The sequence below is a fragment of the Pleurodeles waltl genome, chromosome 3_1, assembly GCF_031143425.1.
Source record: "Pleurodeles waltl isolate 20211129_DDA chromosome 3_1, aPleWal1.hap1.20221129, whole genome shotgun sequence".
NCBI lineage: Eukaryota > Metazoa > Chordata > Amphibia > Caudata > Salamandridae > Pleurodeles > Pleurodeles waltl.
Window position 1 is genome coordinate 166,459,810 of NC_090440.1, and position 22,995 is coordinate 166,482,804.

Sequence of the window (22,995 nt, forward strand, 5' to 3'; positions counted from 1 at the left end):
TTGACTGTGATTGCTCGACGAGACTGTGGATCATCGACACAATGGCATTCCACCTGTCGTCCAGTAGGAAGACTGCACCCACTGTTGTGTTGAACTGGTCTCCAGTGAATTGGTTGTTTTGCAATGGCACCCGTTGAGACTCCTGTAGGTTGATCAAGGAACCAAGTTGCTGAAGCAAGGTATTCACTGTTGTCCCCGTCTCTTCTGTCTTAGAAACAGAGGAGCACAAAGCAACCAGCCATCAAGATACGGAAAAACAGTAAACCTTGAAGCTGCAAAAAAAAGCCGTCCCAGGTGCCAATACCTTTGTGAAGACACATGGGAACGTCACCAGGCCAAATAGGAGAGCACAAAACTGCAAGTGAGATCCCCCTTACAGTCAACCCGAGGAATTGTTGACACACCACATTCACTGGAACATGAACATATGCATCCTGAAGGTCTCTGTCATGAGAAAATATCCCTGGGTTATGAGAGGTATCGGGGATTGAAGAGTCACTATCCTGAAGTGTTCCACTGTCACGAATGCGTTCAGGGTTTTTGGGTCTAGAATCGGGTGAAAACTGCTGTCTGGTTTGGAAACCAAGACTAGAATTGAATACAATCTGGTAGACTCCGGTTTGCAGGGATGAGAAAAATTGCCCCTTTGCCCAACAGAGTCTGGATGCCGTTGAACAATGCTAAACGTCTCCTGGAGTCTTTCGGGAAATGCCTTTGATTTTCTTCACGAGTCTGGGCTCCATTTTATACTGCACTATTGAAAAGTGTGTTGGTTTTGTAATGACCGTAAGGGAGTTATAGATTAGGCATGCGCAGTTTGTGGACGTGCTCCAAATACATGTAAAGATACAAGAAACTGGGACAAGGAAGGGGATTTCTAAACCACAGATGTCAAATGCAGGTCCAGGAGGGCAGGGTTATTGCCAGCTTTTAAAAATACAATGCAATGCATACGATAATTCACATGCATTTATTCTAAATGGAACTAACTTACATTCTTATTTCCATTGGAAGCTCTGACAACAATGGGCCTTTCTGCCTCTGGTGTGAGAATGTATACTGATTCATTCAGAGGTTCCCCATCAACCAGAACCTTGGAACAGATGCTGGTGACTGCCCATACCTTATCAGAATGCAGTAAATGCCTCACACTAGGGATAATGTCTGTTCTCTTCCAGGGGATCCTCATCAAAGTCATAAACATTGAATATTCCCGCCCTTGTGCGGGGACCCCGCAGCATATATAAAATACACACATATAAAGTATGAAATATGCACGAAAAATATATATATAGCATTTTTAGTAGACATATTTTTCATACTAAACTCATATATACATGTGTAAAACAGCAATGCAGGCTATAATCATAAACAGGCTAAAATGCTTTATTTCCATGAATTTTTTTTTTTTTAATCTTTATAAAATTACAATAGAGAATAAATATCTACCCAAGCCCCAAAACTGGGCTTAGGGAAATAAGCAGTAGTAATCACTAGAGAAAAAGAGAAAAAAATTACATTGAAAAACAATGGAGCATTCTTAGCCAATAGGCTGCATGCAGGTTAACACAGGAGAACCATAAAAACTTTGGCACCGTGCCTTTAAGACCCTGGGCACCTCCAGTATCCCACCATGCCTCAGGGGTGAAGGAGAGGTGACAGTTGGTTCACAGTTAGTTAATTTTTCCGGCTTCTTCTGAGAGAATCCTGGAGCATTGAGCTCTCAGTTTTTCTCAGAAAAATACTTTAAAACAGCGTTTTTTCCTATTTTACTCGACATCTAACATCATTGTCCGAGTTTGGCAGTTTTTTCCTGACAGAAAAATGCTTTCCCTTTTTGTGAAATGCCCTTCCTGTGGGAAGAAGAAGGCCCAGTCAGATCCACACACTCTTTGTATTGTGTGCCTGCCTCAGAGTCACGGCCCTGACACTTGCAAACACTGCAAGAACATGTCAAAGAGGACTCTGAAGGACAGAGAAAAGATCAGGCTTCATGGGCTTCACGAGAGGCAGAAAACATCATCCTCTTCGCTTCCCAGGCAGCCAACAAGCCACTCTCAGGAGAGAATGGCTAGGTCGACGTCAGCAGGTAGGAAAGTACCTGTTTATTCCCCGTCGACATCGTCGCTGCCACCATCTCACCGCCATAGGTCGACGGCGACCCGCCCGACGTCGAAGGATACGACGTCGAGAGAACATGGCCATCGCAGGGGCATATCTCCGTCGATGGCAGCCCGCCGATCGACGTCGAGCCATCACCGGCGCGCCCATTCGCCGCCGAAGGCCTCACACCCCTCGACGTCAAGAGACGCGACGTCGAAATCGCCACAGCGGCGAGAGCGACATCCGCCGTCGGCCGCCCACCGCTCCACGTCAATGCACACGACGGCGAGCAGGTCGAGGTCCAGAGATCGCCGTTCGACGTCAAGACACTCAACGTCGAGGCACTCAACGTCGAGGCAGGAACAACCGGCGGCGCTCCCTTCGACGTCATTACAGCTGTCGACGTCGACACAGGTTTTACCTGTCTTGCAGGAAGTAGAACATCGACTTCCGCCAGCAGATAAGGCCGCTCCATCTCCAGTGGTCTCCATAAGGAGTGGTTCATCTCGTTCGAGAGCGGCATCATCGGGGCATGTTTCACCCATCAATTTGTCACCAAGATGGTTGGAGAGCCTTAACAGACCAGCGGCCTCCCCGGATTCGCAGTATTCACGGATGTACTCTCCTACTGCCTCTCTCCCGAGAACACCATCACCGACAGCGCGGGCAGGACGGGCTCGTTCTGCTTCTCGCCAACCGACCACGAGGCCTGGGCGCTCTGTTACAGCGTCTCGCAGCAGGTCACGTTCCCAGCGACGATCTAGGTCACGATCAAGACACAGAAGATCGCCCTCTTGGTCATCGTCCGGGTCATCCGTTGGACGATACTCCCCCACCTTAACAGATTCTCCACCAGCTAGAGTTTCACCGGTGGATGACATCACTACTTTTAATGAGGTACTTTTCAGGGGAGCACAGAAGTTAAATATAGAGGTTCCAGAACCATCAACCTCCTCATCAGTCATTTTTGAGACTCTACAACATAGAGCAGTTTCGAAAAAGCTACTGCCACTAGTGCCTGGTCTGTTGCAGCCAACCATGGACACTTTTTTGGCGCCAGCCACCCTCAAATCTGCTCCTGCTAGGATTTTGAAAAAATATAAAGCGCCTGAACAAGATCCTTTATTCCTAAGAACGGATCCGCCGCCGGACTCAGTCATATTGGCCGCAGCCCGAAAAACTCACTCAGTGGCATCATCCTCCACGGTCCCACCGGACACAGAGAGCAGACATCTAGACTCTCTGGGGAGAAAAATGTGCGGCACGGCGGCATCTGTGATGAAGGTCTCCAGCGTGTCTGCACTCCTAGGCAGATTTGACCGTTCTCTGTGGGACTCTCTCAACAGGTTCACAGAAAAATTACCTAGGGAAGACAGACAGGACTTCCAAGAGATCCTTCAAGAGGGATGTCTGGTATCCAACCAAGTCATCAGCGCAGCGGCAGATGGGGCAGACTTAGCTGCACATGGGTACGCACATGGAATCTGTGCAAGAAGGTCTTCCTGGTTGAGATTGACTGGTTTAAAACAGGAAACACAATAGCGCATCCTAAATCTTCCATTCAACGGTAACTCGCTGTTTGGTACCCATACGGACGAAGAAATGGCGCGCATTAAGACTGAAGTGGACACCATGAGGGCGGTAGGCCTGGAAAGGAAGAAGGACTTCAGGCGGAGGTATAGGCCTTATGACAGGCGCCCTTTCCAGCAGAGGGTTCAAACCCCTCACTGGTCCCAGAGGCCACATCAAAGGCAGGGACGCCCTCTTTTTCAGGCTCGTAAGGCCACAAGGGAACGAGGGCCAAGTAGACCTCAACAGTCCACACCAAAAGCGCCGGCCAAGCAATGAGAACTCGCTTCCCTCAACACTGTGCACCACTCCGGTGGGGGGAAGTATCACAGATTTTCTTCACGAGTGGCACTCTATCACAAAAGACAAATGGGTGCTCAACATTGTCGAAAATGGCTACTCTCTTCTTTTCAGACAACCTCCACCGCACTTGCCACCAGCCAAATGCAATCCACCTCACGTCAGCCTATTGCGCAAAGAGGCTCTCGCCCTCTTACGAAAGAAGGCAATAGAAAAAGTTCCACTTGCGCACAGAGGAAAGGGGGTTTACTCCCATTATTTTCTGGTGGCGAAAAAAGCAGAGAGGGCGTTTTCAGACCGATTCTGGACTTACGGCTTCTGAACAAGTACATAAGAAAGCAAAAGTTCAGGATGCTGGCTTTTCACCAGATTTTCCCTCAGCTACATCAGGGAGACTGGATGTGCTCCATCGACCTGCAGGATGCATACTTTCACATCCCGATAGTTCCCAAGCATCGGAAATTCCTGCGCTTCCAGATAGCCTCACAGCACTATCAGTTCAAAGTGCTACCATTCAGCCTGAAATCTGCCCCAGCGTCTTCTCGAAATGTGTGGCAGTGGTAGCGGCACATCTTCGAAAACAAAAAATCTTCATCTACCCATACCTAGACGACTGGCTACTGAAAGCCTCCTCTCCGGAGCAGGCGAGAACCCATCGGGACATTGTGCTCAAGGTTTTCGAGTCTCTAGGTCTTCAAGTCAACTACCAAAAGTCCACCTTGATTCCAACACAGAACCTCCACTACCTGGGAGCTATACTAAACACAGAGCTCCAAAGAGTGTATCCTTCGGAGGAACGACAATTTTCAATAAAGAAAAAGTGTCAAGACCTGTTAAGATCCGACGCACCAACGGCCCGTCAGGTGACATCTCTGCTGGGCTCCATGGCATCATGCATTTTCATTGTCCCGAATGCCAGGCTACATATGAGGCCCCTCCAAGAGGCTTTGGAAAACAACTGGAACCAAAGGACAGCTCGCTGGGAGGACAGAGTGCGGTTACCGATAGCAGCACATCAGTCATTGCAATGGTGGATGCACAAACCTCACCTATCAGTAGGGGCTCCGTTTCACCAGGTAATTCCATCCGACACTCTGGTAACGGATGCGTCTCTTCAAGGATGGGGGGCTCATCTAGGTCCCCTTCAAGCTCAGGGCCTGTGGTCCGACAACGAAAGGAAGTACCACATCAATCTGCTGGAGCTCAGAGCGGTCCATCTGGCTCTCAAGTCTTTTGCTCCATCGATTCAGGAGAAATCTCTCCTAATACAAACGGACAATACAACCACAATGTATTATTTGAACAGACAGGGGGGAACGAGATCCCTACCCCTATCTCGGGAGTCCCAAACAATCTGGCCAGAGGAATGTCGCTTACAGCGGTTCACCTACCAGGTCAACAAAACGTGGAAGCAGATTTCCTGAGCAGACACCTAGAGGACGCCCACGATTGGGTCCTACACGGCGAAGTCGTCGAAGACATCTTCGCTCAATGGGGTCGACCTCAATTGGATCTCTTCGCAGACGAGGTAAACAAGAAATGCCCAGACTTCGCATCCAGGTTCTACCTTCCGGGATCTCGAGGGAATGCCCTGTTGATCGACTGGTCAGGGATATTTCTCTACGCTTTTCCACCGATTCCCCTCATACCGGCAGTGATCAACAAACTTTACAGATCCAGCACCAGAATGATTCTCATAGCTCCGCAATAGCCCCGTCAATTCTGGTACACAGATCTCCTCGACCTATTGGAACAACCTCACAGGAGGCTGCCATGCAGACCGGATCTTTTGAGCAGGATGGAGGGCAGGGTTCTGCATCCCAACCTACCCTCTCTGAGCTTGACAGCATGGCTCCTGAATTCCTGCAGTATGGGCACTTAGGGCTCTCGAAGGAGTGCATGAACATCTTGAAAGAGTCCAGACGACCTTCCACGCGGCGTTCTTACGCGTTTAAGTGGAAGAGGTTCTACATATGGTGCTGTCAGCAAGGTCAGAATCCCATACGGGCTCAGGAGGACGTCATATTGTCTTACTTACTCCATCTGGCAAAGTCTGGTCTGCAGGTATCATCTATTAAGGTACATTTGTCTGCCATTACAGCCTATCGTAAGTCACCTTCTCAGGAAATCCTTCTTTACGAAACCAGTAGTCAAGGATTTCTTGGAAGGTTTGAAAAAAGTTTTTCCGCCCATTCGGAAACCCTCCCCTCCATGGGAACTGAACATAGTACTGTCAAAACTTATGGGCCCTCCTTTCGAACCTATACACAAAGCCTCTTTGCAACACCTTACGTGGAAGACAGCTTTTTTGGTAGCCATTACTTCCGCAAGGAGGGTCAGTGAAATTCAGGCTTTGTCTTCCAAAGAACCGTACACAGTCTTTCACGACAAAAGAGTAGTTCTGCGAACTCACCCATCATTCCTACCGAAGGTGGTGTCAGAATTCCACATCAATCAGACTATTTCTCTACCAACTTTCTTCCCCAATCCGGAGAAAGCGTTGCACTCCCTAGATCTGAAAAGAGTGCTAAAATATTATTTGGATAAAACAAAATTGATTAGACATTCCAACCACTTGTTTGTAAATTATGGTCATTTGAGGACAGGAGAGGCAGCATCTAAACGAACAATATCAAGATGGATAGTTTCTTGTATTGTTAATGCTTACCAGTTGGCTAACAAACAACTACTTGCTAGACCTAAAGCGCATTCCACAAGAGGAAAAGCGGCTACTGCTGCCCTCCTTAACAATGTTCCAATATCTGAAATTTGTAAGGCTGCTACATGGAACTCTGTACAAATATTTACTAGACATTACTGTTTGGACTCAGATGCAAGAGCAGACGCCCAAGTGGGGCAAGCCTCTCTGAGAAATTTGTTTGCATGATACATATCTATTCCTGCACTTCTATTGGACAGTCCGCAGAGTTTAGGGATGGGCTTGCTAATCTATTCAATCAATGTTTATGACTATTGATGAGGATCCCCTGGAAGAGAAGGATAAGTTACTTACCTGTAAATCCTAGTTCTCTTCCAGGGGTATCCTCATCAAAGTCATAAACAACCCACCCTCCTCCCCGGACGCACGTCTCCTATAAGTGCAGGACAGACTATTTTTCGAATCGGCTACACAGATTGTCACCGTAAAAAAGTACTGACCTAACTGTGAACCAACTGTCACCTCTCCTTCACCCCTGAGGCATGGTGGGATACTGGAGGTGCTCAGGGTCTTAAAGGCACGGTGCCGAAGTTTTTATGGTTCTCCTGTGTTAACCTGCATGCAGCCTATTGGCTAAGAATGCTCCATTGTTTTTCAATGTAGTTTTTTTCTCTTTTTCTCTAGTGATTACTACTGCTTATTTCCCTAAGCCCAGTTTTGGGGCTTGGGTAGATATTTATTCTCTATTGTAATTTTATAAAGATTACAAAAAAAAAAAAAAAAAAACTTCATAGAAATAAAGCATTTTAGCCTGTTTATGATTATAGCCTGCATTGCTGTTTTACACATGTATATATGAGTTTAGTATGAAAAATAGGTCTACTAAAAATGCTATATATATATTTTTCGTGCATATTTCATACTTTATATGTGTGTATTTTATATATGCTCCGGGGTCCCCGCACAAGGGCGGGAATATTCAATGTTTATGACTTTGATGAGGATACCCCTGGAAGAGAACTAGGATTTACAGGTAAGTAACTTATCCTTCTCTTCACTCCTATCATGGCAGCCGTGGAGCTTTGTCCCGTAGCTCTAATGTGCTAAGGTGTCTCCCATTGAAAGAGAATGGGTAAACCCCTTTGGTACACTATGCTTAGGGCCACTGGAATTATGCAATTCTGTGGCAGTGACGTTTTTCGCATATTTATGGATTTGCCACATAATCCATCATCTACTGCATAATCTTTTGTAGCTCAGATGGTTAAAAATGACTAAAAACGCAGCAACACTTGTTGCTGCACAGTAGAAAGTCCTTTGCAAAGATAGACCAGTCATCTTTCTGTTGCTCATTGCTATATTTTGGTGTTAAACTGGTATTAGTGAGGTTCAACCAGTTCCCAGACAGGGTTAACTTGAATAAAAGCAAGCATTTGCAATGCAATGGGTCTCGCGTTTGCTCAAGTTAGAGCTATTAGCATTGTAAATTCCTAACTAGACTTTTCTTGCCACATAAATTGAAAAGGAATAATAAAACAGCTGACATAAGTGAGCTGATTCAAACTGCCACGGCCGCCATGAGCACAGGAGTTATTGCCTCCCTGCGCGAATGTCTAGAAATGATCGCGGCTGGAATAAAGGGCAAACCAAAGTCGGAGGAGGGACCACAACACGCTGTAACAGGAGGAAGCGTGACGTAGTGTGATGGCCAACAAATGTTCACTTAGTGAAATCGCCTGGGAGTGAACTCCGCACACAAAGGAGGAGCATTTCACAAAATGCACCAATAAAACTGAAGCATTTAAGACAACCACAACAAAGAAAGATTAGCAGTAGTGGGCGTGGTTAAAAGTCCACGGAGACAGGGCAGAGCACTTGCACACTCAACCCTAATGACAAAATGATGAAGTAGTACTGTCACAACATTTACCTCATATTTAGCATTCTCTTGCCACACAATTTATTGATTCCTACAGCATAACTTGGCCTTCCCCTGCTGCATAATTCAGCGCCCTGACTATGCCCCACGTGACAACCTCCAAGGTGCATTCATCATTTGGGAAGATGTATTTAAACCATTCCCCAAACAAATGGCAATCCAAGGACCATGAGCAGGGAAGCATGGCGCAATACCCAAGCTTTTGTTTTTCCAGATGTCTATTTCGTTACAAATGCCTTCATATGAAATCACGGTATCAATCAAATGGAAAGAATGAGTCACTAAGTCTGTTTATTTCTTGTGAAGTTTAAAACAAATACATGTCGGAACAACGCATGCTGGAACCACGCATGCCTGAACATTGCGGTTGGAACAGCGACCGCTTTGTTACCACTTATGCCTTTACCACGAATGCCTTAACAACGATTTTTCGTTGTAAAGGCATTCCTGGTAAAGGCATGCGTGGTCCCAGCATGTGGCCTCCCTGAGTCCCCTGCCCCTCAAACTACCGCGACCCCCCACCCCGCCCCTAAAACCTAAAACTACCCTGATCCCCACCCTCAAAACTACCCCAACCCACCATCCCCGCCCCTAAAACTACCCCGACCCCCTACCCTGCCCCTAAAACCTAAAGCTACCCCGACTTCCCACACTGGCCCCTAAAACCTAAAACTACTGCAACCCCTCCACCCCCATCCCAAAAACCTAAAACTACCCCCCTCCCTAAAACTACCCTGGCCCCCCACCCCGCCCCTAAAACCTGAACTACCCCAACCCCCTCACCCCGCCCCTAAAACTACCCTGACCCCCTACCCTGACCCTAAAACTACTGTGACCCCCCCACCCCAAAAGCTAAAATTACTGCAACCCCCTACCCCAGCTGCGAAAACTACAGCGACCCCGCCCCCCCTCCACCCTTAAAACCTAAAACTACCCCGACCTCCCACCCCGCCCCTAAATACCTGACCGCGTCCTCTCCAATCCTGAGTCTGTTTTCCTCTGCCTTAACCACGCATGTTCATTGTTCAGACATGCGTGGTTAAGGCAGAGGAAAACAGGGTAGTTGGTCAGGAAAGCGTTGTTTCGCTTTCGTGGACAGCGACCCTCGTTGTTCCCGCATCGTTGTTCAGGCTGATTCCCGTTAAAACGGCTCTTGGTACCTAATGCCCAATCCGCACCGGGTATAATGTGGGAATGTAGAATGGATTGTTTTAAAACTTTTCTTCTCCAGACCAAAGACATCAGGGGGCCTTGAGCGGGTCCGTGTGTCAAGGTTGTTGGTTCACATTGCGTGATCAGTTTTATGTATTTTGAGAAATGGCCGTAACACCTGATTTACAGTTTTTTGCTGTGGGATGTGGTCATTTTCTCGACCGTTCTTGATACGGCAGGTTGCTGACTTGCACAGACCAGCTAGAAAGGAGAAGCAGGCAGCAATTTTTCTGTTTCTAAAGAAATGGATTATGTAAAGAGGAGCAGAGAGCCATACGGGCTCTCTGCATTATGTTAACGTGCTCAACGTGTCCGGGAGGGGCACGGAGCACGAGTGTATAAATAAAGGACGGAACTGCGGTGACGCAGTTCCGAGTGTGGCTGCAACACGACGAGGTCTGTGCGTGGTCTTTACAGGCAGCGCGGCGCCACGTGTCTACAATGGCGACGAGTGGGATCCAAGAACATGGTGTTACAATTAACCGAAAGTCAAGAGATGATTCACGCATAACACGTACCTGAAACGTGGTGTAGCGTTGGTCCCGGGAAAAAAAAAAAACACAAAGAAGACCACGTGGTGCGGTGTCGGAGCTGAGAAGAGGCGAAGACCGCGGGTGGTGCCCGGGCGCCTCGTGCGGAGTCCTGCGTCGGCGGAGGTGGTGCGGTTGGCTTCCCGGTCGGGGAAGCCCAAGACGGTGAGCCCAGCCCCGCCCCGTCGGGCGTGTCCTCGCGGCTGCCGGAGCAGCTGTAGCTGGAAGCCCGGCCTGGCCCCGCCTTGGTGGACTGCCACGTGGGGCAGCGGTTGTTGAAAAAAAAAAACGCTCTGCTCGCGGGAGCGAAGCAGCGCGTCTGTCACGTGGGGTCCCGAGGCCCTGATACGACGCTCTGCTCGCCGGAGCGAAGCAGCGCGTCCATCACGTGGGGTTCTGCTGGAAGCGAGACAGCGTGTCTGCCACGTGGGGCCACGAGGCTGCATATAGCACTCCGCTTGCTGGAGGAAGCAGCGGATGTGCTGAAGGAGGAACGGCAAGCTGAGCGCTGCCCAGGAAAGGGCCTCAGCTGTAATTGACACGTATATGGGAACGTGTTAAAAAAAAAAAAAAAAAAAAAAAAAAAAGAGAGAAGGTTTTTTTTGTGTGTGTTTTGAAAAAAAGGCAACAAATAAACAAAGGACTTGTACAACAGAAAAATAAGTAAGGAACATTAGTGACTCGTGTAAAACCCTACACTGAAGGGGTGTAAAAAAATGAGTGCGCCACCGCCAGACAATGCAAATAATGCCAATCCCCCTCCACCACCAGGGAATCCCCGTCTGCCAGCTCCACTACACCACAATAGTGTTCACTCCTCGATTACTTCTTTACCACCGTTTAGCCAGCTGATTGACCCCGCCACTGCTGCGCCAAGGTGGCGTCTGTGGATTAATCGCCTAGAAAACTATTTTTCTGCTACCCGAGAAACGGATGGTGAAGTACGCAGGTCGGTGATGCTGTTGATGGGGGGAGACGAGTTACAAGAGTTGTTTGATTTGTTGCCGGATACAGGTGACAGGTCGGATTTTCCTGCAGCAGTGACGGCGTTGAATAGATATTTTGATCCTCAACTTAACTCGGATTATGAAAGGTTCAAACTGAGACAGGCGCAACAGACTGAAGTAGAGTCTATGGATATGTTTTACGCTCGACTGAGGAAACTAGCGAGTTCGTGCACAGGACTGAACCAGCAAGAAGAAATCCGAGCGCAGATGATTCAAGGATGTCGGTCCAATGCGTTAAGGAAGCTTATCCTTCGGCAACAGGGCATGTCCCTTGACGATATTCTGATTTTAGCAAGGTCACATGAGTTGTCGGCAGTGCGAGCTGATGCGATGGCGGCGGTGAGAGGCCAGTCGTTGGCTGCTGCTTCTTCGACTCGTGCTGTTCAGGTCAAGGAGGAACAAGTAGAGGCTATCCAGACACGTCCGGCCACAACTCGCAAGGTGAACCCCAGCAGACCCGGTGAGAGAGTTTGTGGGAGTTGTGGCTATGAACATCGACAGAATGCGGGGTGTCCAGCCAAAGGTCAGTCGTGTAATCGCTGCGGGAAAGCTAATCATTTTGCGAAGGTGTGCAGATCCAGGAGGAACAAGCCAGGAGAACCGAAAGGAAGGGACACGAATGTCCGGGCTGTATCGAAAAGTGTGGAGGAGGCAAGGGATCTAATGATGGCGAGTGGTCCAGTTGGTGAAGAGGACGACGAAGAAGACATTTTTGTAATATCTTTTACGCGGGGAAAGCCGGGGAAAAGGAGACCCCCACCCATGAGTGAGGTCCATGTCAATGGCACGCTGGTGTCGGTACTCATTGATACGGGAGCGTCCGTCAATGTCATGGACGAAACCCTCTTCAAAAAGCTGGTACCTGCCCCGCCACTTACCATGACAGCAACTAAAATATACAATTATGGGGGTAAAGATCCGCTCCCCCTTAAAGGCACGGTAGAAGTGGCTGTGACTAGTGGAAACAAATCGACTGAGGCGAAATTTTATGTGGTAGCTGGAGATCGTGGCACGTTGCTTGGATGTCACACGGCCGAAGTTTTGGAGTTGGTGTTCTTTGCGCGTCAGGTACATGATAATCAAGTGGAGTGCCTTCTCCAGGAGTTTCCGCAGTTGTTTGAAGGTCTGGGTCGTTTGAAAGGAAGGTGCATCAAGTTGCACATAGATCCCAATGTAGTCCCTGTGGCTCTGCGACATCGTCGAGTGCCGTTTCATCTTCGCCCGAGTGTTGAGAAAGAGCTGTTGTCCTTGGAGGAACAAGGAGTCATTGAAAAGGTGGACGGGCCGACACCATGGGTGTCACCGTTGGTGATAGCGCCGAAACCCAAACAGCCGGGGGCGATCCGTCTGTGTGTAGACATGCGCTTGCCTAATAAGGCTATCAAGAGAGAGCGACATATAACCCCTACTATGGACGATATTATTGCCGATTTGAACGGAGCCCAATGGTTCTCCAAACTAGATCTGAATGCCGGTTACCATCAGCTAGAGCTAGAGCCGGAAAGTCGGAACATTACTACTTTCTCGACGCATGTAGGGTTGCGAAGGTACAAACGATTAAGTTTTGGAGTGTCGTCAGCCGCTGAAGTGTTTCAGAATGCAATTCGAGAAACGCTGTCCGGACTACCAGGAGTGATTAACTTGAGTGATGACATTCTGATATACTCTAAAACGAGGGAAGAACACCATCGTCATCTGAGAGCGACGTTGAAAAGATTGGCTGGGGCAGGACTAACACTTCATAAGAAGAAATGTGCGTTCTTTCAAAACTCAGTAGAGTTCTTTGGGTACGTGTTTTCTAAAGAAGGTTTGCAAGTGGATCCCAGGAAGGCTGAAGCTATCCGTCAAGCCCCTGTTCCGCTGAACCCAACAGAAGTTCGTAGCTTTCTGGGAATGGCTACTTATTGTGGAAGGTTCATACCCCAACTTGCCACCATGTCTGAACCGCTGAGACAGCTCACGAAAGGGCAACACCGGTGGGAATGGACTTCCAGTGCTCAGCAGGCCTTTATAGAGATTAAAAATGCCTTACTAGATAAAGCAACGATGGCATATTTTGACCCGAGTAGGAAAACGGAAGTGGTAGTTGACGCAAGTCCCGTTGGGCTGGGAGCTGTGCTCTTGCAGGAACAGCGACATCAGGAATGGATCCCCGTTGCATACGCCAGCCGGGCGTTGTCGGCGGTGGAAACCCGATATGCTCAGATTGAGAGGGAGGCGCTAGCAATTCGATGGGCATGCCGCCATTTTCATCTGTATTTGTATGGACACGAGTTTACAGTAGTAACCGATCACAAGCCTCTTGTCCCGTTGTTTATGGGTAGTCCGCGTCTTGCACCTCCGAGAATAGAGCGGTGGACAGTTTTGCTTCAGCCGTATCGATTCACAGTAGTGTATCGGCCGGGTGCTAATAATCCGGCGGATTATCTGTCTCGACATCCGTCTCCCGATAGTGTTGATGGCCGCCAGAAACAAGAAGAAGAAAATACGGAAGTTTTTGTGAGCATGGTGGTGCAGTCGGCATGTCCAAATGCTCTTCTCGTGACTGATATTGTGAGTGCCACACAGGACGATGTGCTGTTGAATGCCGTCAAAGAGGCCTTAGGTCGCAAGCAATGGAAGAACTTTCTAGAGAAGACCCAGGTGTCATGCCCTGTGCAAAAGGTGGCTATGCAGAGCATCTGGAGGGTGCGAGAGGAGCTGTCTATGGATGGTGATGGGTTAATTCTAAGAGGACGGCGAATTGTGCTTCCACAGTGTCTCTGGTCAAGGGTCATCGAGTTGGCTCATCAAGGGCATCAAGGGGCTGCCAAAACAAAAGCGAGGTTACGAGCTAAGGTCTGGTTTCCAGGAATGGATACGCAGGTGGATGAGATGGTAGGAAAGTGCCATTCGTGTGTCATCACGTCTATAGAACCTCCGACTTGCCCAGTAATAACCGAACCGCCTACTCTGAAACCGTGGGCTAAAGTAAGCATGGACTTTGGGAGTTTCCCAGATGGAAGACTGACGGTAGTGTTAATTGACTCTTATACCAAATTCCCAGTGGTGGATGTGGTGGCGTCGACGTCGTTTGAAAATATAAGGCCCGTTCTACAAAAGACTTTTGCTTTGTTTGGTCTGCCTGATGAAATCCGAACGGATAATGGTCCCCCTTTTCATGGACAAGAGTTTCAGTCCTATCTCAAGGGACTGGCGGTTCGTCATCGTAAGATAATGCCTTATTGGCCTCAAGCCAATGGAGATGTAGAAAGGTTCATGCGAACTCTGAATAGGGCTCTTAGGATTGGAGTCGAGAAACCTGAGAACAGTGAACAGTGTCTTTATCAATTTCTAAGTGCTTACCGTCAAACTCCACATAGTACGACTGGTTGTGCTCCCTCATCATTAATGTTCAAAGTGTCTCCACGCGACTGCATTCCTGCATACCCTAAATGGAAACCTCCAGCATTCGATATAAAAGCTACTCAAAACAAGCGAAGAGCTACCAACCAAAGGGCGAGTAGCCAACGACGATCCAGGTATAGGGGTTTCCAAGAAGGAGATCGAGTGGTGGTGAGATGTAGGCGCGGAGGAGGGAAATTCCGAACGCCTTTTGAGCCTGAGGTGTGGGAAGTGATCGGCATTAAGGGATCCATGATAACAGCCGCCCGAGGGAGACAGAGAGTCACGAGAAATGTGTCACATTTCAAAAGGGTTGGTCTACGAGAGTTGACCAGTGGAAGTGAGGAGATGGAGGACATCTTTGAGGAGTCACCTAGTCTGGGTGAAGAGAGGAAGATTGACCCGGAGCCTACCGGGACTGACCAGGTGGAACCTGGTTCGGCTCGGGAACATGGAAGCGGTAACACCAGAAGGGGAAGATATAACTTACGCCCTAATCCAGTGCCGAGTAGTCATCTAAAAGATTTTGTTTGGTGAACATTTTGCTCAAGCATAAATGCCCTGCATGAAGAAAATAAATGTTGGGAACAGTGTAACACAACCCCGGCCATGTAAAAAGGACTCTGTGAGTGACATTAACGATCTGGGTGCCTAGAAACTTAATGGGGGTATTGTCAAAAATGTGTTATTAACGAGAACGAGTTAGTTTAATCTTTTCAGTTAAAAGTGTGTAGTACTACAAAGGTTAGTGTTCGTTTAGGTTCCTTTGATTAAGCCCTCTCCATGTGGAGTGAAACATGGGGGAGATGTAAAGAGGAGCAGAGAGCCATACGGGCTCTCTGCATTATGTTAACGTGCTCAACGTGTCCGGGAGGGGCACGGAGCACGAGTGTATAAATAAAGGACGGAACTGCGGTGACGCAGTTCCGAGTGTGGCTGCAACACGACGAGGTCTGTGCGTGGTCTTTACAGGCAGCGCGGCGCCACGTGTCTACAGATTACTTCTCGCTGTTTCGTGCATATTGGATCTTTAATTCTTCCAAGTATTGTTGGCGCCAGACGTCATTCTCAGAAGCCTTTAATTACAATCACAATAAAAGGAGCCGAATGTAGGATTTTAATTCAGATGAAATGAGTGCTTTTACTACTCACACTCAAGATGGTGAAGTGCACCGTGGTGGAGTCTGTGCTCCCAGATACCGAGGTCCTGTGTTTATACAAACCTGTACTTCCGGTTGCTGAAGGGCACTTTCCGTTTTTGGTGTCACATTGGTGTTAGCTAGCTTCATCTCACGCTGTGACTTTCATCCAGCCCTGTTTTTAATACAAACAGCACTAAGCATGCTGGGATTGCTAAACACCTAGTTATAGGGGGAACATGCAAGGATTTTTAAGCCCCTAATTATGATGGTGAACGTAAGTGTTAGGACTGTTGGCTGATGCATCAGGACTGGCCCTTCATGGCATGCGGTGGACATCTGTGGCATTGTGCACTTGTCATTGGCCCTTTGCATCATGAACCCAGCCACCCCTCCACCATCAACATGTGATCTTCCTATCTACTCTTTGTACCGTCTTAAGGTGCCAACATTTCTCAGGCAGCAAGTAATATCGGTGCTATCGCGCTGCATTAAAAAGAAATAACCCCGTAATCCATGTGCAAAATACATTTCCGACGCTTCATCCTGTCTCGCGCCCTTCTTGAGCCTCATACAGCTTTATTGGTCAGGATGCTGACTGGCTTCTGAATCAATTGTTAGAAGGACAGGAAAGAATTAGCGTTAATCTGTGCCACTCGGGGTGGCGAGTAGAGCTCTGCTGCTAAATGTGGGCATTGTTTACCAACAGAGCTCACCACTTCAGAGCCTGCCAGGCACACAATGGCGGCTTGGTTTGAGGTTTGTTTTTGTACTTGAGGTCACACATATTTAAAAAAAAAAAACGATGCATGAGGGAGGTTGCAGTGTCATAATACAAAACACTGTGTATAGTGCTTGCCCTTTTGTGACAAGCGTGGGTCTGTGGTAATGTGTAGGGATGTAAATATTAATGCTCATCATGAAGCAGTACAATGGCGCTGTGGCGATGTAGTCCTCCCACTTTTCGCGGGTTGTCCACTGAGCGCTCCAGCAATCTTGCACTGTGGCATCAGTCCTGCCTTCAGGTGACCATTGCACTAACCAGGGTCACTTTTTTTGTAGTCAATGAGCAAGGAACCTTACCTCACTTCCAGGCTGAGAGGCCATCGGCTCTCCCTCCATGAAGTAGGATACGTCACCTGACTTTCATAGTGAGTTTTATGGCTTGTTCAAAAGCCGAAATAAAGCTTATTCAATTTGATTCGGCAGTGAGTTGCTTGGAGATTCATTATAAATAAATATATCCTGGCTGCGAGACCAGAATATCTGGCATGGATCTGTCTGCCTTTGGGTAGGCCTTTGGCAATATGTGGCCTGGGGTTACATCTGCAGAGTGCAGCTGCACCATGTACCTCCAGGAGGAATGTTCAAGATGAGCTCTGCTACTCTACTGATACTACAGGGTGATTGGCAGGCGTGCTCCGTTGTGGGATGAAATTTAGGCCAATGTATGAAAGACTAGAGGTGAGGTGTACCTGGGGTACAGGACCGCACCACGGATCTGTTTGCGTCCAAGTAGACCTTCTTGTGCACATTTTATAAATACCTGCTCTGCTGGCAAGCATTTTTTGAAAAGAGGATTCTCTTTGTACACATATGCATCATTAAATGAATTGGACAAGGTCTAATTTACAGAGTGTCTCTTAAGTGGTGTCCACCCTCCGCTTGACTTCCTGTTGACGTTCAAAGAGCAGACACTACAAACCCACGTCAATACCAGATTGGTCGTTTTTTGTGTAGTTGGTGTGAGAGTTGTCTCCAGGGGGCTCTGGGTGGGTTCTTGGGTCTCTGCAGCTTGGTTTGTACTAAACTCCCCATGGGCTGCTCAGACGAGAGACAGCCTGTTGTTTGACGCTGAATGGTTTGTAAGTCCAAAGGTTAGTCAAACATTTAGAAATCTATGCCAGTTTTTGTTTCACTTCCTGTTGCTTTTTGGTGCCGTGGCCCAGGTGAGCGATTTTCCTTTTTTTGGCTAACAATGATTCTGTAACCTCTCAGATGCTTATCTGTCACGTACTGCTATGTTAAAGTGAAGATTGCAGTGAATGTTTGCATGCTTGACTCTTCATGTTATCAGTAAATACAAATATCTGTTGAAAGTCCTAAGAACTAGCAGAGCCACCTTTGGCAATGTGTGCATTTTAGGTCTGGCTTGACAGCATATCACTGTGCACTACGTATTGTTGCCAGTTTTTACAATATACCTAGAGTGAACTTTGGCTCCACCTAGAGGAGTGTTTTCTCTCCCATTTTATATTAGCTGTTTGCTGTATCATTCGGTCTTATAGAAAGAGCTTCCATTGGAATGCATCGCGGTCATCACCCTGTCACACTCTATCTCCTAAATGCATTCTGTACAATGTAGTTCTTTTTTGCTACCTTTATACTCCGTATTGGCAAAGCCAGTAGGTCTGCTTTAAAGTGCTAAACAGCATTTGTGCATGTATTACAAGCAAACGGCATTTGTGCATGCTTATGTGTACGTGTGTAACACATGAGGCACATTAAAGCAAGGCCTATTGGCTTTACCGGTGCTCGTTTCTCTCTCTTGCTTGCGTTCTGGTCCAAGTAGATCGACTGCAGCATTCTTCTTTGATTACTTTAGGTTCTGACATTCAGATTACCTGGAGCTATGAATACCTCTCTCTTATGTGCAGGGGGGCTCGGGCCTTTTCACGAGCTCATAATCTGCATTCCCTTTCAGCTTGCTGTCTGGGGTCAGAGGTGTGTGACCTTTACATTAGCAGGTGGTTTTAATTTCTGAGAACCTTTCAGAGAGATTTCCTTATCTCCTCTGGGCTATCCAGCTGGTGCGTGTGTACTTTGTGTGTGCACTCCCATCATGTGCCCCAGCTCTGGGGTAGTTACAGACCAGGTGACCTTAGCTATGCCACGACGTCATTGGCTTTTCCGTGGGATGCATGGCTCCAGTGTTTGACTGCTGACAGCAGGTACAGGTTCAGAGCATGTGTAGTGTATCTACTGCTATTTAACTAGCACTCACCTAGCTGAATAGCAACAGGGGTGTGCTGGAAGGTGACACAAGCCGGTGCACCACCTGGGGCCATTTACTTCTTTCAATCACACAATTACAGTACATATTCACCATTGAATTCCACAAATCTAGGCATAGGGGGATGGAGAGACTTGTGAAGAATCACAGAACGTTTTTGTCTGGTGCCGATGATGGGATCTGAACGGAGGTTCTCAGGTACCAACAACTTAGGACTGTTGGCGGTGTTTGCTTTGAAAGCAAAGGCCCTATTTGATAAAGCTCTTTATGTTACTCAGTTCACCGTGGGTGTGCAAAAACGTTTAGATACAAGCATCTATCTGCATTAGGTATTTTCAAAATGTTGATTTCCACCAGTAAAATAATTTGCCTGCACATACTTCTTCGTGTGAGTAAATCTTCACACAAGGGCAGGGAGGTGGCTTCCCATAACGTTAATGCCCCTGGAATACCGTGAACACCCACAAATTAGCGCTAACTTATTTGTTTACTCACAGATGTTTCCTGACCCTTCCCTTCGTAGTATTTGTATCCAGATATCTACTCCTGTCAAAGGCAGGGATACTTGTGCATAGGGCACTTGAAACGTGTACTTTGAGATTTGAAAAGGATGTACTATCTTAGATAAACCAGTGACCTCTGGAAGGCAGTATTATCTGCTTTCAGGGACAGAATGGGGACAGTACACCCCCAATGTTGGTGGACTATTGTTCCCATTGAGAAAAACATTGGAAATGCAGTTGTAGTGCAGTGTTGCATATCTGCATGCACACACGTGTTCTGTGTATCTTTTCACATGCGTTTGCATGGTCCTACATGGAATTCACAGTTGATACCAGGAGTATTTCTGGAAACCTGCAACAGTCGTCGATTCCCAGGTGCACTCCTGGACTGCTTTGTGAATTCCTAAAAAAATTGATTTTATTCCAGAGGTAGACGGAAACCTGTTGTATTAATTTGCCCATTTTTTGTGAATAATGTCTATTGATGCCCCAGCTGTGCTTTGAAGAAACAGATATACTTAGGCAACTAAAACAGACGCATCTTGAGTTTCCCTCCTCAAGGTCATAATGTTATTAACCATATTTTGAAGGTAGTGGGTGAGATATTTTCTTCATATCTATGATTGTGACCTGTATCTGCTCTTTTTTTTTGGGTGGGGGGTAGAAACACCAATTCAATTGAATATATAGTTAAGATCTCAGGATTTCATGCGTGTGCTTTTCCTGACCTCGCCCTCCTCGCGTGAATGCCAGAACCCTTGACTGAGCACAGTTGTGATGTTTAGGGAGCCTGTTGAGCACTGACGGGCATTATGTGATGTTTTCGCATTAAATTGTGCGTTTCAGCTGAGCAAAAACAATCCTTTGCAGACAGTAAGGTGTGGTCCATCTGTACTCAGTAAAGGTCATAAATGAGCTATACGGGCTTGTTCTGTGGCTAACAACGCCCAGTCGGAGCTTCATGTCCGCTGGGCGCTTCGTCTAAGGTTTTCACATGGGAGACCATAAACCTTGCTTTTTTCAGGGTACATTCTGCCTGCAGACCCACGTAAGCCTTGCTTGTCCTTACACCACCACAACCTTGTGCAATCAGCATTTCTCGTCTTTCTGTTAAATGGCACCGCATCCAGCCATACAGGGGATCCACCTTTGTGGATCTGGCTTGGAAGTGCATCTGTCTGGTTGATCTAGAGTTGCTAGTTCATTAAAGTATTTATAGAGTGGGCTTTGGCTCCAACCAGAGGAGTATATCTTTCTCACCTAGTGCTTTTACCTGTTTGGTTTATCACCCCGCCTCCTATGGAGTATTTTCATTACAGTCCTCAAGGGATTTCTTTTTTACATCTCAAAAGTACACTGAATCATGATACATTAAATTCTTCATCTCATAGATGCATTTGTATACAGAAAGCAATTTTTTTTGTTTTATTTTCACTGGAGCAGGATTTGTTTCAAGGGCTCAAAAGCTTAGCCAGTGGTTGTTCCCTATGTAAGCCATACCATCACTGAGAAGTTTGCAGTGTTTATGCCAATGATGTTTTGAGGATTCCCTACTTACTATTTGTCAGATTTTACAAGCTAATACTTTTTATGAACTTGTGTTCTCACTGGAACCCATATAGTATTAATTTCTAGGGCCAACATCCATCTGGCCCAAAAAGCAAAGTGATCCTCTGTCCAGTTTACCAAATGGTTTGGCTGAGTTAGGTGTGTGCCTGGCATCCAAGAAAATCACAAGTTTTCAGACCAAAATTACTTTTTGATCTACTAAACGTCATAGTCAAGCACTGGTACACAAGGGCAAAAGCAATGACGTATTTTCAGTATAACCACTGACAATGTAAATTGCCCCCATTGAATTGATCTTATTTAAGTTTATCTTACGTTCATATCCTGGACATCGGGCATGGATTTGACATTCACAACAGTGGCAGAAGAGAATATGAAGATAACGTAAATCTAATTTACACACAGTCTTCATACAGCAGGTCCGCATGGGTACAGATATGGATCAGTTAATATTTTTGAAATGCCTGACCCTATGAACATTTATATTTTTATTTGTTTGGGGCTCTGTAAAGTGCTTCTGGCTACCTTGAGGTCCCTTCAGAGCACGTTCATATACAGGTCCCAATGGAAGTGGAGGTTTGTAGTATGGTACGTTTGCAAGAAACTTGTTATGTTGAACCAGATAATCACCCAACAGGGTAGGAGTGTGTCAGAAAAAAAAACATCGAACAACGCACCTAGGCAATAATGCCTTGAAAAGTGCGTGAGTTATTAATGCCTGGATGAAGGAATCGATGTTGGCCTTAAGCATCTGACTGGGAATAAGGTAGGACATATTATGGCACTACCATAGGGACCATTCCCTTATGTACTGAAACGTACTTTGAGATTTTAAAAGGATATACTGTCTTACATAAAATATGTATATGTGAGGTGTGTTTTTGGAACCTATGCTTTGTAACGCTTTGATGATTTGTGAGTAATGAGGCTTAATTGACAAAGAAAAGGATATCTGTCTCAAACTTCATCCTGAGTGACTGACTGGTGATGGCACAATCTTAGCAGACAGTGCTGGTGGTCTCTCCCAGCCAGTTCTGACCCACACAAGGGACGTCCCGTTAATTTCTGCCACCACGGCCCACCACCACAGGCAGACGTAGAAACTCAACACGCCTGCATCTCCACCTTCCCATACTCCTCAGCGGTTGCACTGCATGCGTACTGGGGTTGCTAAGCAGCTGTGGCTGTAAGGACAGCACATTCAACCTTACAGATCTAACCTCCACGTTAGCATTTCACACCAATATCAAGTTCGCCATTACGTCTCCTTGCTGTGCCCTTGGCCTGAAAGAGTCACTATTCGAGCTCCAGCTTTGGCAGTGCTAGAGCCTTGTCATGGTAATGGCAGACGAGGTGACACCCATGTCCATATAATGGGTTTGTCGCAATGAAGATCAGTCGTTGTTTGCAGAGGCGTTTTAAGGCATGGTCAAAGGGACCTCTGGCCCAGAACTGATTAATTGTGATTAATTTAAGCCGGTGGTTTCCGGTATGGGACACCCGCACTTATTTTTTTGCATCAGGCGATTACTGTGAGCAAAAGACACATATGGGAAAGATGGAGCAAAGAAAGACGAAAAAGTGTTACAAAAGGAGAAAGAAAGCTGCAAGATTGTGCTGAAGGGGCAGGGAGTGGCTGTAAATCGACTAAAGAGGCCCAAGAGGGCCTTAGGGTTTTTCTGCCTCAGTATTCTGTGCTCGCACATTTCATTGCAGCAGCTGCGAGTTTCAGAGCTAGGAGCACCGGCACATTTTTATTTACAAATTAACCACTAACCACACTGTTTGCACTATAAGCGAAAGCTCAGCGAGATGAAAGCGTAAAGGGTGTGATGCGGGTACATGTGTTGTACTTTGGCATTCTGGGCACTGCTATTCACTTGTATGGCTTCCATTCTGCTGCTCCATGAGTCTCAGTGGTGATGTAATATGCCACTCTCTGCATGTCCTGGTAGAATCAATCTCTGTTTTACATGCTCAAACAGGAAATGGTTGGTGATGGTTTGTGGTAGCTCTTATGCACTCACAAACCCCCATTCACGTGCATATTCAATGACCTTGACTGCCC

At 47.0% G+C, this 22,995-nt stretch overlaps 1 protein-coding gene across 4 annotated transcripts in view; it reads left to right on the forward strand.

Moving 5' to 3' along the window:
* Positions 1–22,995, forward strand: part of MYO1E (myosin IE) — a 451,378-nt gene that overhangs the window by 134,572 nt on the left and 293,811 nt on the right. The window lies entirely within an intron of this gene.